Source organism: Vulpes vulpes, chromosome 12 (assembly GCF_048418805.1).
Source record: "Vulpes vulpes isolate BD-2025 chromosome 12, VulVul3, whole genome shotgun sequence".
NCBI lineage: Eukaryota > Metazoa > Chordata > Mammalia > Carnivora > Canidae > Vulpes > Vulpes vulpes.
In genome coordinates this window covers 48,740,083-48,752,605 of record NC_132791.1, presented here as the reverse complement: position 1 = coordinate 48,752,605, position 12,523 = coordinate 48,740,083, and positions in this window count along the sequence as shown.

Below are 12,523 nucleotides of genomic sequence, written 5' to 3'. Positions count from 1 at the left end.
ATGGGTGAGGGAAAAGGCCTGCTGGTATACGAGGACCCCAAACACATTCCCACATTCCTCTCAGATTCTCCAGTACCTGTGCAGACCTCTGCTGAGATACTGAGGTCCCTTATCATTTCTTCACCAGGAGCTTCTTGCAGCCCAAAAGAGATCACTTGATTCAGCCACACGTTTCTCAACAGAACAGCTCCTAATCAAAAACCTAAGGAAGAGAAGCACACTGCATACTCTGTTTTGTTTTAAATATTTTATTTATTTATTCATAGAGACAGAGACAGGGAGAGAGAGAGAGAGAGAGAGAGAGAGGCAGAAACACAGGCAGAGGGAGAAGCAGGCTCCATGCAGGGAGCCCGATGTGGGACTCGATCCCAGGTCTCCAGGATCACGCCCTGGACTGAAGGTGGCCCTAAACCGCTGAGCCATCCAGGCTGCCTGCACTCTCAGTTTTGAAAGACCATCAGGGGAGGGGGCACCTAGGGGGCTCAGTCAATTAAGCATCTGCCTTAGGCTCATATCATGATCTCCGGGTCCTAGGACCAAGACCCACCATGGGCTCCCTGCTCAGTGGGGAGTCCGCTTCTCCTTCTCCCTTTTCCTGACCCTTTCACTCCCCACTCATGGTCTCTCTCAAATAAACAAATAATATCTTTAAGATAAAAGAAGAAAGAAAGAAAGAAAGAAAGAAAGAAAGAAAGAAAGAAAGAAAGAAAGAAAGAAAAAGAAGAAAGAAAAAGAAAGAAAGAAAGAAAGAAAGAGAGAGAGAAAGAAAGAAAGAAAGAGACTATCAAGGGAGATGGGAGCCAGTCCTTTCCTCCTGTGATAAAGTGCTAAAGTGCTTATCAGGATGTTTGCTACATGTCTAACCTGAGTCATCAATGCTATATTTTAAGCCTACCAAATCTTTTAGGACCTCTCATTATGGATTCAGGCCTTTAAATTCTCCTTTTCTCCAAGCTAAAAACCCCCAACTAGTTTCTCACTATTTCTCTCTCACATTCTTTTTCCTAGACTGCCTTCAAATGCACCAAATCTAGGCTTCTATGAGGAGTTAGGTAGGGTGCAGGCCACATACCCTTCTCAAGCCTCAACTGCCATGACCTCTTTGTCCTCAATTATTTGAAGAATCTACCTAATCTCCACTGTCATAGAGTTTTGATCGACCCATCAGGTCCTACTTGCATTTCTCCATGGCCTGAGTTCATTTCTAACCCCCTTCACTCCAGTGAAGTAGACTTGATCCCTGCCTCCATCAGCTGGGACCATAATCATCAAAGTCCTCCTGTACCAGGGGCTGGCAGTGGTGCAGGGGCAAGAACATGCAACTAACATCAGGACACACTTGCTCTCTGCTCCCACCCTTGGAGAGCTTTCTTTCTTTTCTTTCTTCTTTCTTTTCTTTCTTCTTTCTTTCTTTCTTTCTTTCTTTCTTTCTTTCTTTCTTTCAGATTTTATTTATTTATTTGAGACCTTCTCCTTACCCTTGGGTATAAATGGTAATGGTATGTTTGGGAAACATCATATGTTCTTCTCTTTCCTTTTTTTTAATCCAAAAGATTACAGGAATTGCCTGCCTTTTATTTGATAAAATCTAAATATCACTGCCTATGATATCTAGTCATTACATATTTTTCTGTCTCAACAATAGGGCTGACAAGTCTCCCCTTGGAGGTAAGACCATGTTACTTCTCTGTGCCTCTATAAGCCTCTCACAACACTCTGCATGTGGTGGATGATTAGTGCTCTTCTGACATTAAACAGCTCATGGAATCTCAGAGATGGAGAAGACCTTAATCATCTCCTACAATCCTCTCATCTTGCAGAAGAGGTACAGGGACACCTGGCTGACTCAGTCAGAAGAGCATGGGGCTCTTGATCTCAGGGTCATGAGTTTGAGCCCCATGTTTGGTGCAAAGACTATTTAAAAACAAACTTTGGGACGCCTGGGTGGCTCAGCAGTTAAGCGTCTGCCTTTGGCTCAGGTCATGATCCTGGAGTCCTGGGATCGAGTCCCACATCGGGCTCCCCGCATGGAGCCTGCTTCTCCCTCTGCTTGTGTCTCTGCCTCTCTGTGTGTCTCTCATGAATAAATAAAATCTTTTTAAAAATTTAAAAATAAAAATAAAAAAAAACTTTTAAAAAAATTACTGTAGGGCACAAAGTCAGAGTCACCTTGGAAACCCAGTGCTCTTCTATTACTTCATGGTTTATGTCTGTCGTCCCAAGTATAACTGTAAATGTGTCTCCTTTCACACTGAAAAGTACCCTGGCTTGGAGATATGATGCTCCTATTTATAACCTATTTTATTCATTCATTCACGTAATAAATATTTACTGAACACCTACTCTGTTATACACATAATACAAACACAGGGGATACAGAAGTTCATGACATTGACAGGTCTCTGCCCTCATAGAACTGGCATTCTAGTGGAGGACACACAGAATGAGGAAATAAAAAAATAAATTATTGCACGTTGAGATAATTGTCATGATAGAAATAAGTACAGCTGGCATAAAAAGGCAGCAAAGTCTTTAGAAAAAGTGGTGAGAAGGGCACCGGGGTGGCTCAATTTGTTAAGCAATCATCTCACTCAGGTCATGATCTTGTGGGATTGAGCTCCATGTCTGCACTCAGCAAAGAGTCTGCTTCAGACTGCCCAAAGCAGAAAGAGCTTGAAAAATTCCAGGAGTTGATCAAAGTTTGATGTGACTGGGGCATGGTTTGCATGTGGTGGCATGAAGTGAAATTAGAGAAGCAGGCATTGGTCAGGTGGTCTAAGAACCACGGGGTCACAGTAAGAAGTCTGAATTTTGCACCAGAGGAATGAGAAGCCATTAAAAGATTTTTTTTTTAAGATTTATTTATTTATTTATTCAGAGAGAGCGAAAGAGAGGCAGAGACACAGGCAGAGAGAGAAGCAGGCTCCATGCAGGGAGCACGATGTGGAACTCGATCCTGGGTCCGCAGGATCACACCCCGGGGCTGCAGGCAGTGCCAAACCGGGGCGCCACCGGGGTTGCCCCACTAAAAGATTTTAAGTGAAGTGGTCATAGGATCCTAGTTACTTTTTAAGAAAACTCATACAGGCTGCTATATGGAAAATGGACTGAAGAGAGGCAAACACGGAAGCTTGGAGACAAAAGAGCAATTGTATTAAGTTAGGAAAGAGGGCAGCCCCGGTGGCCCAGAGGTTTAGCGCCGCCTTCAGCCCAGGGCGTGATCCTGGGGTCCCGGGATCGATTCCAGAGTCGGGCTCCCTGCAGGGAGCCTGCTTCTCCCTCTGCCTGTGTCCCTGCCTCTCTCTATGTGTCTCTCATTAATAAATAAATAAAATCTTTAAAAATAAACATAAATCTGGGAAAGCTGACTAAATAAATTAGAGAAGAAATTTTAAATGGAGATGTAAATCTAGGAGACATGAATACAGAGTTAGCTCTTGAGGTCATGGGAGTAAATGAGACTTCCTAAGAAGAGGAGGAGGTGAAAGGAAGAGGGTACAGGTTCAAGTCCAAAGAAACACTGTACTTCTCCCACTGATGCCTACCTGTGCCCAAAGAGGAAGCTGAGCAACTGAACCTCTTTCGAGCCCTGGAATTGCTAGGTACAGACTTGCTGGCAGGTAGAGAAGTAGACGAGCTCAAATCTGTGGGTGACCTCTTTCAATCTATTCGTTCAATGAATGCCTTCTGTGGGCCAGGGACATAAAAACGAAGGGACCTAGTCCTTCCCGATCAAGAAGGAAAGCATACTTGTGCACATAAAAATGTGCTATGGTGAGCATTGTAGTGGAGGGACGTAGGGAAGCAGTGTGAATACAGGAAAGACAGCAAGTAATGTTTGCCTGGTCCAAAGCTGAAGCAAAGCTCTTTCAAGCAGTGAGAGGAACTGACCATTTTGCAAGGGAGCTCTGAAGCCAGAATGGCTTTTTCCCCACCTCTGTTTGGTTGTTTGATTCTGTTTTAAAAGCAAATCTTATGCTTTCTGGAATAAAGGTAAAATCCTGACAGGTTGGCAGGGATAAAAAAAAAAAAACAAAAAAAAAAAAAACCAAGGCTTTGGTTCTCTGACCATTGACAATAGAGAACAGTCCTTTCCGATGGGCCTTAATCAGGTGTGGGGTGGGGTGGGAGTTAGAGGAAAAAGTGGAAGATGAGAGTGGTTTATTGCTGTTCACAAAAAAAGCAATAAAATACTTTGCCCTGAGCTGCATAAGGGTCATAATCAGTATGATAAGCTATCATTTAACATGAGGAGGAAATTGAAGTTTCATTTCCTTGCTTTTGTGGCACCCCTTGAATTGAGTTGATGACACCATTCAGTCAATCAGCATGAGGCCTGCCTTACCAATTTTGTTTTGCAAAACAAAGCCAGTCACGGTCAAACTCAGTTGGTCAATTCCATAGATTAACGTGAGAGGCCCCAAGAAAGCAAGACAGCTGGGATAGCTCCTGGCTGGGAAACGATGGGTTAATCCTAGGCCAGCTTGGCAGGAAACTTCGTAAGATCTTTCAGGTCCCTGGCACCCTCCCACTCCTCACCCCTCCAAGAGCTTCCCACACTCACCAGTGTCCTGGGGTTGACTCTGAATAATCTCTAGAGTTTGAAGGAAAGAGGTAGGCTGGGGTATGGATGCAGTTCCCCATTGTGTCCTATAATCCTTCTCAGGTCTGATTTCTTTACACACAGGGAGGGTAGTATGTATGGTGACAACGAAAAAGTCTGACTTGAATCTATATGAGTGTAAACTGGGAAGAATGAAGTTTTCTTGAAAAATTAACAATACAAAATTTCTCCCAAATCCGGAGCTCTGAGAGGTGTATAAACACAACCCACAATCTAAAGAAAATAGTGAAGATAAAAATACTGTTAGAGCTTTCCTGAACAGACAGATATTTCTGTTGCCTATACGGCTAAAACGTTAGAAAAGAATTGTTGATTTTCCTAGAGGATGACCCAAACACATTCTGGGTCCTTTCCATGCCCAGAAGTTGTTAAAAACTGAGGCTACTTTAGAACAGATCACAATCTGGAGCTTTTCAAAGTTCCCATTTAGCTGAGATAATTCCATTTTTCTCTTTTTCTGAATTCTAATGTTTCTGGTGAGAAAACAATTCTGCCAGTAACCCATAAGGGCTATCAAAAAGCCAGGAAAATGCAGTGAAGTTGCCTGAATAATATGGGGGTTCATGCTCCAACAAAGATTAAGGTAATGTTTGATTTTAGTTCCCTGGTTATCTTTTTTTTTTTCAAAAGGATTTATTTCTGCTATCTCTGGACTATCAACACAATATAATTTTAAGTAATCAAAGGAGGCAATTTGATATTACAGGAAAAGCACTGCTGATTTTGCTGCAGATTTTACTATAACGCCATGCAAATCACTTTCTGAGCTTCAAAATCTTTGCTATAAAAAGAAAGGGATTGGATTCAAATGCATTAGATATGCACAAAACTTTTTTGAAATTCTAAAATTCTATTCTGAGACTCTAAGTGTCTCTATCCTGACAGTTCTGCTCATATGATGTCCCATGCCAATGGCCATATGGAATAAATTAGAATGAATTTCGGTTTCTAGAAACTTACAGCATGTAAAACAGCTATAGCAAGATGTTCTTCATATACATACAGTCTTATGATTAGATTTCAGTAATTTGATTTTTTGTGCTGAAGGAAGCTTATTTGTATATTATATTTTAGAAGGGCTTACTATTAAATTAACACCACAAAAAAAGACTGCAGGTGGAGGTTGTTAACAGTTTCTGATAACAATCTTTTCAAGGGGCTCCTTGCATAATTTGTGAGCCAGGAACCTGGGTCCTCAGCCATTAGCTACACTTGTGACCTTGGGCATGTCTCTTAGCTTCCCTGAGCCCATTTGCTTCAATTATAAATGAAGGGGTTGTATTAGATAGTTTAATATTCATTGGTGAAGCCGAGCAAGAATGAGTAGTGGTTCAAAGTATAAAAAGGCATTCAGGGGATCCCTGGGTGGTGCAGCGGTTCGGCGCCTGCCTTTGGCCCAGGGCGCGATCCTGGAGACCCGGGATCGAATCCCACATCAGGCGCCCGGTGCATGGAGCCTGCTTCTCCCTCTGCCTGTGTCTCTGCCTCTCTCCCTCTCTCTCTGTGACTATCATAAATAAATAATAAAAAAAAATTTTTTAAAAAGGCATTCAGGCCTTTACTGATACGGAAAATGAAAAGATGAAAAGGGATTTGGAGACACTTTTTAAGTGATAAAGGAGGAGGAAAAAAATGATCTATGATTGTAGGCCCCAAAAAGCAACAGCATAAACGTAGTAAAGCTCCAAGTTCCACTCCACTGATTTATTCACAATAAATCCATTAAATGAATGAACTGGGTCTGTACACAATACTTAGCTGACCCTATGAGAAAAACAAGGTTTTCTTTTTCTTTTTTTAAAGATTTGCAATGCCTTGGTGGCTCAGGGGTTGGGCATCTGCCTTTGGCTCGGGGCCGTGATCCTGGGGTCTTGGGATCCAGACCCACATCAGGCTCCCTGGAAGGAGCCTGCTTCTCCCACTTTCTGTGTCTCTGCCTCTCTCTGTCTCTCATGAATAAATAAATAAAATCTTAAAAAAAAGATTTGGATATGTCAATTATATCTCAATAAAACTCAAAGAGTTTGAAATTATGAAGCACATCACAGACTGAAGTAGTTAAAAACAGGGTGCTCACATGCACTCTGAGCCAGAGGCAGATGCTCAACCACTGAGCCACCCAGGCCTCCTAGCATACCCAAATCTTTACAGCAGTTTATGTTCATATCAAGGAATACCAAACCCCCTGATAAAAATAAAGGGAAATGATGAAGGTGAGGGAAAAAAAAAAAAATGAACAGCCTTTGAAAATAGTGGAGCTGTGAAAGGAAGAAAAGTCTGAGATCCAAGGGCACAGAGTCCAGTGAAAAGGCTAGCTAGATGGCTTTGGAGAGCCTAAGGCCAAGCCCTCAGAATCAGGCAACTCCTGAAGAGTATAGAGAAGAGGGCAGGTAGGGGTGCTCAGACCTATGGGAAGCTACACAAAAGGTCTGGCTATCTGCATACAGCAGTGGATTCAGATTGGGACCTACCATATTAGCAACAGAAAGGGGGACGTGACAATGTGATTTTACCAATGAGTTAATACCTGAATAATATGATATTTTCGAGTATATTTTATTTCTTAGCACAAAGATAACAATGGTTTCAAATATTACATTTTCTTACATCCCTGAGAGACATGAAGGAACTCATAATGGTTTGCCATTTGTATGTTGAACTTGTATCTCTGAAAGGTGCTAACAGGCTAAACTACACTAGAATTTGGGGGGGAGGGGCTATTAGATATAATATTTTATTTTATTGAACTTTGAATGGAAAGACTGGAACTTTAAAGCCTAAAAATTTTCAGCTGGGATGTTTAGTCTAAAGCCAGTCATCGGATGGTTACAAGTTTAGCATGACTAATTCTTCACACTCCATTTGCTAAATGACACTTTATAAAAGCAAGCATGCGCTTGTTTCCAAGGTTTCAGCTTCATTGTAGACTGTTTTATATTGGTCCTTGTCTAACCATTTTATGGTGCAAGAGGCTCTAACCACATATATTTGTTAAAGACTCCTTGAAATGTTCTCACATTGCAAGGACCAGAAACACTGGATAAAGTCCAGGGAGGTTGTCATTCAGGCCTGAACATAAAGGCCACCTAGAAATATCAGGATTTTACAATCCTGATTAAGATAACTTATTATTTTTGTAAAAACAGCTTAACCCTCTCTATCCCACAATTATAAAACTTGTGCTGAAAACTTCGCAGGTCCCTGTAGAACAGCTGAGAATGCTAATTAAGTAAGCCCTGCATGGCTGTGTCATAAAAAGCTGAATACGGAGACAGTAATAATAGAAAGTTTAAAGAAGGATCTAGAAATTGTAATTCAGGTTGACACATTGTTGGTAATCTGTGTCTTTCAAGGGCCTTGCCTGTTTCATCTAGTTTGTCAAATTTGTTGGCATAAAGTTATTCATAATATTCCCTGATTGCTCTTATAATTTTTTTAAAATTTTTTTATTTATTCATGAGAGACACACGGGGGGAGGGGGGGAGAGGCAGAGACACAGGCAGAGGGAGAAGCAGGTTCCGTGCAGGGAACCTGATGTGGGACTCGATCCTAGGACTGCAGGATCATGTCCTGGGGCGAAGGCAGGCACCAAACCGCTGAGCCACCTGGGGATCCCGCTCTTATAATTTTTAAAAAGATTTTATTTATTTATTTGAGAGAGAGCACAAGCAGGAGGAGGAGCAGAGGAGAGGGAGGGAGAAGCCGACTCCCTGCTAAGCAAGAAGCTTCAAGAGGGGCTAGATCCCAGGACCCCAAGACCATGACCTGAGGCTTAGTCAGACACTAAACTGACGGAGCCACCCAGGCACCCCTGCCCTTTTAATATCTGTAAGGTCTGTAGTGATCTGCCAATATCGGACCTAATAAACAGAGTTGGTTTAAGAAAGAAAAAAATAAAAAAATAATTGAGCCTGATTTGATAGACCATATTGAAGCCATAATTCTTCCAAGGAGCATTCCACCACCTCAGCTAAGAAATGCAGATGAGGCAAGTAGAAAAAAAAAAAAAAAGAGCGGGGAATTTTTTATGGTTCTAGTGACGGGGCTGTTGGTCAGATTAGTTGCCCATTTGTCTGCAAGCTGCTTTCTCCTCCCATTCCCTGCTCCTAGCTATCACAGTGCAGCTGCTGGCCAGGAAGCCTGAGGAAAGGGCTCCCTCTGGAGCTGATGGCGGTGGCACTTTGGAAAGTGCTGGCAGGGGGTAGGCTATAAAAAACAATTTGGTTTGGGAACAAAAGGCATCAATCAAAGCAGTGTCATCCACCCTTGATTTGGATGGGAGAGAACTTTTTGAGTCCCCTTGGGAGCAGGAAAGGAAAGACAATATCATTTTATTTAGTCATCTTAGTCCAATGAACTCAAGGGTCTAATTTAATAGGAAAGCTATGCATGACTGCTCCACAAAGATCTCTTTCTTTAGTCATGTCTTGTGGTGAGGTGGGAGAAAGCCATCTTGCTTTTACTTTGTATCTGAAATTGCTAGAAATCACTGGATTCTACCTTTAGAAGTAAACTCTGTTAAAGGCTCTCTTAAGTCCAACAGTCTCTGAGATTTAATTACCTTTTGGAAACCAATTATAGATCTAAAATGAAAGGTATAAAGTTAGGATAGGGCCTGTTGTTTTAACAAAATAATCCAGGAAAAGGGGAGCCTGGGTGGCTCAGTGGTTGAGCATCTGCCTTCAGCTCAGGTCATGATCCAGGGGTCCTGGGCTGGAGTTCTGCATTGGGCTCCCTGCAGGGAGTCTGCTTCTCCCTCTGCCTGTGTCTCTGCCTCTAAATAAAAATAAATAAGTAAATTAATTAATTAATTAAAATAAAATAAATCTTTAAAAAAAATCCTGGAAAAGCATCTGAAGTCCAAAAAGGAGGAAACAAAAAATTGAGTCATCTCTGAATCAAAAGTCGAAGCTTAACATACAAGGTCTTACAAACAGTTAACTGCATAAAACCAGTGGCAGTATTTCTGAGCTACTTGTCAAAAATCATCTGTGACACTTTGACATCAAGCTAATCTGTGGTACCCTTTTCCCAGGGCAGACACACTACTGCCCTGGACTCTCTTCCTCTAGCAATATTCTAGTCTTCAAAATCCCCGCAACAGAAGCTGAGGTAGGTCTGCCCAGGTTAGACATAAGGTACCATGTTTCCTGGCCAAGTTGAAGAAGACTGGTAACAGACATAGGAGTTTCCAGATGCCATCCCAGATCTAGACTTCCACAGAAGTAAAGAAACATCGGAAATGCTTAGTTCAAAGTCATAATGGAGTTGCCTCCTTTCCTGTTATCTTTGGTTTCTTCGAGTCCTGGAGAAAAGAAATAAATGAAATGATATATATTGGTTAATACAGATACCACACTACTATTCAATGTAAGAGAAATGCATTGAATTACCAGCACTTAACTATGACAAATGTGTGCATAGCAGTGCTTTGGTTCTGCCTCAAAGATTGTGTCGGAAGGTGCTCTTTCTCTCCTCTCCAGTTACCTAGGAAATAAATAAAAAGGCAGTCTTCCCGGTTTTCCTATTCACCCTATGCTACACTTTCCAGTTGTGATCAATGAAATAATTACCTCAAATGTGTCTAAAATTCAAGAATTCTATAGCTAACTATAAGTTTTTCCATTTGCCTATTAGTTTTGTCTATTCCTTCTCCAAAATACATCTATTTCTCTTGTTACCCCCTCTCCATTTTTAAAAATTCTTTTTTTTTCTAAGATTTATTTATTTATTCATAAGAGACACAGGCAGAGGGAGAAGCAGGCTCCATACAGGGAGACCGATGCAGGACTGGATCCCAGGATCCTGGGATCACGCCCTGAGGCAAAGGCAGATGCTCAACTGCTGAGCCACCCAGGTGCCCCTCCTCTCTCCATCTTTTTAAAAGATGTATTTATTTATTTGAGAGAGAGAGAGAGAGAGCATGAGCAGGGGGAGTGGCAGAAGGAGAGGGAGGAGAACCTGACTTCCCTTTGAGCGAGGAGCCCAACATGAGGCTTAATCTCACAACTCTGAGATCATGACCTGAGATGAAATCAAGAGTAGAAGCTTAATCAATTGAGCCACTCAGGCACTGCCCACTGCCCACCCCCCACGCCATTAAAAACAAAAAACAAAAAACAAGTGTCAGGTCTGGAGGCTGGAGCTGCCCTTCATTGTGGAATTTTTCTGCCATATACAATACTGCCTTTTTTATGCAAGAGTAGCCTCTTGTGGTGGAAATGACTGCCTTAAGCTGTCACACTAAAATCTCCTTATAAAAACTTTGCTTTTTCCTAAGTGCTCTTGGCCATTGCTCAAAATATAAAATCCAGGAGGTCTCTAGGTGGCTCAGCAGTTTGGCGCCTGCCTTTGGCCCAGGGTGCGATCCTGGAGTCCCGGTATAGAGTCCCACGTCAGCTCCCGGCATGGAGCCTGCTTCTCCCTCCTCCTGTGTGTGTCTTTGCCTCTCTCTCTCTATGTCTATCGTAAATAAATAAATCTTTAAAAAATATTAAAAAATATATAAAATCTATCACTTACTTTTTTAAAATTTTTTTTTAATTTTTATTTATTTATGATAGTCACAGAGAGAGAGAGGCAGAGACACAGGCAGAGGGAGAAGCAGGCTCCATGCACCGGGAGCCTGACATGGGATTCGAACCCAGGTCTCCAGGATCGCACCCTGGGCCAAAGGCAGGCGCCAAACCGCTGCGCCACCCAGGGATCCCTATCACTTACTTTTTATTAAGATTTTGGTTTGGGGACACCTGGGTGGCTCAGGGGTTGAGGGTCTCCCTTTGGCTCAGGGCGCGATCCTGGGATCCTGGGATGGAGTCCCGCATGCGGCTCCCTGTATGGCGCCTACTTATCCCCCTGCCTATGTATATTTAGGTTTGTTTTCCCAGCCCCCAATGCTAGTGTTCTGAAATGAAGCAGGTATATCAGTCTCAGGAGGAGTATGTCCAAAAATTCATATCTACACCAGCACTAAGAACTTGTAAAACATCTCGGTGATAGATAGCCTATTGATAAAGAACCCTTTTAAGTTGATATCTATCGAGGTGTTTATCTTTTTAGGGGTGCCTGGGTGGCTCAATTGGTTAAGTGCCTTTTTTTTTTTTTTTAGGTTTATTTATTTATTTGAGAGACAGTGTGAACAGGGGGAGGGGCAGAGGGAGAGGGAGAGAATCCTCAGGCCGACTTCCCAAAGAGCAGGGAGCCCAACACGGGGCTTGATCCCAAGACCCTCAGATCATGACCTGAGCTGCAATCAAGAGTTGGATGTTTGGGCCACCTGGGTGCTCAGGGCTTGAGCCTGTGCCTTTGCCTCAGGGTGTGACCCCTGTTCCAGGATGGAGTCCCACATGGGGCTCCCTGCATGGAGACTGCTTCTCCCTCTGCCTTTCTGTGTGTCTCTCATGAATGATAAATCACAATGTGGAAAAAAAAAAAAGAGCTGGATATTTAACCAACTGAGCCACCCAGGTGCCCTGTGTCCGACTGTTGATTTTGGTTCAGGTCATGATCTCAGGGTTGTGATATTGAGCCCCACAGTCCTCTGTGTTAGGTGTAGAGACTGCTTAGGATTCTCTCCCTCTCCCTCTGCCCCTCTGCGTCTCCACTCTAATTTTTTTTTAAGATTTTATTTTATTCATTTATTCATGAGAGACACAGAGAGAGGCAGGGACACAGGCAGAGGGAGAAGCAGGCTCCATGCAGGGAGCCCGACGTGGGACTCGATCCCAGGACTCCAGGATCACACCCTGGGCTGAAGGCGGCGCTAACCCGCTGAGCCACCAGGGCTGCCCAACATATATGTATTTTTATATATATATATTTTTTTCATATGTGTATCTTTTTCATCAAAGTGAGATCACATTGAATTGGTTTATTTTTTTAAGATTTTATTTATTTATT